Below are 5,444 nucleotides of genomic sequence, written 5' to 3'. Positions count from 1 at the left end.
GGCAGATTAGGGAGTCTGAGTCAGTGTGGTTGGCGGCCATTTTGTGGACATATCCGAAGCGTAAGCTGCCCTATCTATATATATTCTTGTTCCCTAAGAATTTGTGATATTTTGGTATATTTTTACCTACATAATATCATATTATATATTAAATATATGTATTTTTTTACGAAATTTCCAAGTACTCAAAAAATTACCTTTAGATATGGCCCCTGATATAAATGTAATTTACAAAATAATGAAGATTTTTTACATATTTCTATTTTAGGATAACATATGTTTATTCCCTAAAAAATTAGCCACTTCCTATTTCATTTGGGTACCCAAAAAAATTTCATGAAATTTGGACAATTTTTTTTGGCCAAAAAAAGTTACCCTTTTTTTCTCATTTCAGATCTTCACCTCCATGGTCTGACTTCATCCAAAATACATCAAGATGTGTCCTAAACATTCAAGAATCAATTCCTAAAAGGATTTGTTTATATATGTATAAACTTTTTTTTTATGAATTTTTATGTCAAGGTCTTTTTTTTTTTCTACTTAATTTTTTAAAATATTTATAATAAATAGTTTTTCTGCAGATGAGTAGTATTTATCTTTACAGTTGTTTTTAAGCATTCATTGAAGTTTTTTTTTGGCAAAGAAAAAAAGGAGGTTACTGCAAAAACTGATTTTTCAAGAATTTTTTTTGGCGTCGGGGTCGTTCGCGTCCGAGTATACCCTTAAAGGGGTGTCCGAGGACCGTAACCTATCCAGGGTTAAGCCTTAGGCTTATCCCTAAGTGGTTTATCTGAATTAATTTTCGATAAAACTATACTGGGGGTGTCACTGTACCTTCCTGTTCCAGTAAGTCTGGTTCAAAGAGGGACAGAACAACAGAGTTTTTTAGTCTGAGTCTGTGTTTTGTCTGGCTTGGGGTAGAGTCTCCCTCGCTGGCCTGACACAGACATAGGTGGCTTAGCCTCCTTAGGTCATTACCGAAGGTTTCTGTACGAGATGATTCCTTCTTTTGTGATCTACCAGACTAGTCCTCGTTGCTGTTCTCGGGGGAGGATAAGTTTTCTTTCCCTGGGAGTAGCAACACCTTCCTTGCTTTGGTTCTCTTGGAGCTGGCAAGTATTGCTGGCCTCCCCCCTTGGATCTCCCTTAGGCTAAGATAAGTTTCTTGGCTGCGGTGATCCGTCACTAAAGCAAGGTTGGTAGGACCCTCTTTTGTCCCTTCCCCCTCTATCTCCGTAATGGCCTAGCCATTACAGTACTGTACGTCATTCTACATCTGGACCTAGAATAGGTTAGGATGTGGAATTGACTCAGTCCCTTGCCGGCCGGCAGAGCTGCCGGCCGGCAAGGGTCTTCTGTTTTGAGTGCGGGCCCGGACCTCCCTTGGTCCCTCATCCATTCTGGCTGCAGAGTCAGACGGCATTGGTCAGGAAGCCTGAATTACATTCTCCCCTTCCTTGTATGCACTCTTTCGGATTGCCGGGCTTGGAGGTAGTGTACACTCTTATCCCGGCATCCATTCAGTTTTTCTTCTAGTGCTGTACTCGACCCGGCTGCCGGCCTATGAGGCCGGCAGCTGGGCGGTTGTAGTCCTCTGGTTCTTTTGCTGCCGGCTGGCAATTGGTCCTGTACCTTGGCCGGCCGGCATATGTCAGCTCTTGTCTGCCGGTCACCAAGAGTGTGGCCGGAAGCCGGGTACTACCTTGTGTAGTTGCCGGCCGGCAGTCATTGCCGGCCGACATTGGCTGTTGCCGGCCGGCAGTTACTGCCGGCCGGCAAATGCATTTAAAGCAGCGTTCTGCCGCCTTATAGCTGTTAAGTAGTATACTTTAAAGCTAGTTATGGTGTGTGCCGGCCGGCATATAACCTCCTATACTGTACCAGTATTCTTCAGTATAACATATACTGTAAGAAGAAAACTATAGTATGGTTTTGGTACAGCACTGTGTGTTCTAACACTTTTGTGTTTTCTTGCACAGCCCTTTGCTGTTGCCCTACAGATAGGAAAGTGAGTTCTTTCCTGTCTATTATCCAGGATTTTAAAATCATTGCTTAGGTGTGAGCTCCACCTGTTTCCTCTGGAAACTTTGCATTGGTTATTCTAGAAGAGATTAACCATTTGATTTTATTATCTGGAAGGCTGCAACAATGGGTTGTGAGGGAAACACAAGTGTGTGTCTTTCCTTTCTGAATTGTTATGCTATACTATGCATATCCGGTGATAGATAGTTCACTTGATACTCATGGAAATTTCTTCTCTTTACAGGAGGACCCTCCGAAGTGCGGAAGTGTTTTCTGCAACGTCCGCAGCAAGAACCTCTGCGGACATGAGTTTTGTAGGAGACACGCAGCATGCGCTGTCTCCAAGGATGATCTCCAGTATTGGGACCCTCAGGTATGTACTGTGTGCACTAACCTGATTACTAAGGCCTTTGATTCCCCTAGGACGGCGGAATCAAGGGATAAAGCAAGGGAGAAGCTTCGTACCTGGGTAAGGGGCTTCCAAAAGAACACCTTTGGCCCTTATCTTCCAAGTGAGAAGATGAGGGCGTATCTTTTCCCTAAGGCATCAGCTGATGCAGTGATTCCCCAGCCTCAAGAGGAGATCCCCCAAGCTCAGATCCAGGTGGATGCTGAAGTCGCGGTCGCGATGCAAGACATCCAGTTAGATGACAGGATGTCTGACGTGGACGAGCGTCTGGAAGAAGACCTCCTGGCAGAAGGCCAGGATGAAGTTCAAGCCCCAGACGTTGTAGAGGAAGAGGTTGACGAGGTGTCGGCTACTCCGGTTCAGATTCCGGAGACTATTCCCTCAACATCGGCCGGTCTCCCAGTAGAGCTGGGACGGGCCCTCTCTTCTATTGTTGGAATGATCCAACAAATGCAGAAGGAGAATCAGGAGAAGGCGGCTGCAATGGAACTGCGGATGCAGTGCCTTGCAGAATCACATGGGCCCCAGAAAAGGCTCAATGTGAAAGACCTTCCCTTGTGCTCAGATGCTACCCCATGGAGGTATGCTGAGCACATGCTGATGACGACTGGAAAGATCGTCATCTCGGATAAGCTGGGCTCAGTTCCCCTAGAGGAGGTGGAATTCTGGCCCAGCAAGGCATCATATCCGGACTGTTATGTCCGGCTGAGGAAGGAACCAGCTTCAAAGGAGGAGACAGAGCCGAAGGAGGTCATATTGATGGACCATGCTAAGGCTCAAGCTCTACTTTCATCCTCGATGAAAGAGAGGGGCTTCTCTAACTCAAAGGTAGCTGCATTGAGCAAGAAGCTCCCTTCCTTTGTGTCCTCTCCTGCTAGAGCCTTCCCCTTTTTACAAAAAGGGTTTGCGGCTCTACTAAAAGCAGTCGAGGCCGGCAAGCCTTGCCCCTCCCTGGAGGAGTGTAAACCCTTGTCGCTGGCCCTGCCTATGGACCACAAAGACTGGAAGGACGTCCATCTTACGTTCTCAGTTGAAAAGTTGGAGGCTGATATCGCCGGTCAGCAGTTCGGCGAGGACCTCCCCAAGCTGTCTGACTTTCTTTTGCGAAGAGAGTTCGAGACAAAAGAAAGACTGGCTGCCTCACTGTCTCTTCAGACTACTCTTGAGACGATGGCAAGTGACCCCAAGGTCCATGAAATGTTCATGGTGGTGGCTAAGACTCATCTGGCAACAGTGACGAAGGACCTTTATGGCTTCGTCAAGGCGAGGAGAGCTTGCAGGGAGTTCGTGTACACCTCGGCTACGGTGAGGCACGAGCCAAGGAAACTAATCTCTTCCAACATTTGGGGAAAGACCTTTTCCCTACCGATTTGGTCAAAGAAGTTGTTGATAAGGCCGCCTTGGAGAATAGAAACCTTCTCCAGAAGTGGGGCCTGGCTATCAAGAGAAAGTCTTCCCCGGATGAGGGTCCTCAACCAAAGAGGAAGACTATGAGGACTAGGCTACCGTCTCGTCCAGCCAAGCCCTTTAGACAGCAACAGCAACTGCAATTGCCATTGCCTCCAGTGCCCCAGATGGTGGCACAAACCCCAACCACTTTTCAGTGGGTACCCCAGGCTGTGTCGACACAGTCCACGGCATTCACCCCAACGTTCGAAGGGCAGTCTTCTTCCTTTCGAGCAAAGCCTAGAGGAGCAGCCAGAGGCTCGTCTAGGCGCCCCTCAAGGGGAAGGGGATTCAGGGGTGGTCGTGGTCAGGGAGGCAAGACCTCAGGACGGCAGTCCAAGTGAGATGATACCGGTAGGAGGGAGACTTCTGAAATTTCGGGATCGATGGACCTTCGATCCCTGGGCCAACAGCCTACTCAAGAATGGACTGGGCTGGAGCTGGTACAGCACTCCACCCCCGTGCCTTCGGTTTTCCAACACTCCACCCCCGTTCTGGAGGAGTACGTTCAAGAACTGTTGGAGAAAAATGTGATCCGAAAGGTGAAGTCCATCAAATTCCAAGGGAGGCTGTTTTGTGTTCCCAAGAAAGACTCGGAAAAGCTCAGAGCCATTCTGGACATGTCGCCAATCAACAAGTTCATAGTGAATTGCAAATTCAAAATGCTAACACTGCAACACATAAGGACCTTACTGCCCAAGAGGGCATATTCCGTCTCTATAGACTTGTCAGACGCCTATTGGCACATCCCAATCAGCCGTCAACTCTCCCCCTACCTAGGGTTCAGGCTACAACGAAGACTATACGCCTTCAGAGCCATGCCAATCGGGCTAAACATAGCCCCAAGGATTTTCACGAAGCTTGCGAGCGCAGCTCTCAAACAATTACGCCTAAAGTGAATTCAGGTAGAAGGCTACCTGGACGACTGGTTGGTGTGGGCAGCATCCGAGACAGAATGCTTGCAAGCTTCCAGTCAAGTGATCCAGTTCCTAGAGTACCTAGGCTTCAAGATCAACAGAAAAAGTTCTCGACTTTCTTCATCTCAAAAGTTCCAGTGGCTGGGAATCCACTGGGACCTTTTGTCACACCGTTTCTCCATCCCGGCGAAGAAAAGGAAGGAGATAACGGGTTCTGTCAAGAAACTTCTAGATTCCGAAAGGATATCAAGACGCGAATAGGAGAGAGTACTGGGCTCTCTCCAGTTTGCTTCGGTGACAGACCCAGTGCTAAGAGCACAGCTAAAGGATGCAACCGGAGTTTGGAGAAGTCATGCATCAAACGCGCGAAGAGATCTGAGAAGACCAGTTCCGCTTCGGCTAAATACTCTTCTCAGGCCTTGGTCCCAAGCCAGAAATCTAAAGAAGTCGGTTCTTGTTCAGCCACCTCCCCCGTCGGTGACGATTCACTCAGACGCCTCAAAGGAGGGATGGGGAGGTCACTCTCATCGGAAAAAAGTTCAGGGAACTTGGTCCAAGCTATTCAAGACCTTTCACATAAACTTTTTAGAAGCTATGGCAGTGCTCTTTACCTTAAAGAAAGTCTCCCCGCGTCACTCGATCCAAATAAG

Source organism: Palaemon carinicauda, chromosome 9, assembly GCF_036898095.1.
Source record: "Palaemon carinicauda isolate YSFRI2023 chromosome 9, ASM3689809v2, whole genome shotgun sequence".
NCBI classification, from domain to species: Eukaryota; Metazoa; Arthropoda; class Malacostraca; order Decapoda; family Palaemonidae; genus Palaemon; species Palaemon carinicauda.
This window is presented reverse-complemented; position numbering follows the sequence as displayed.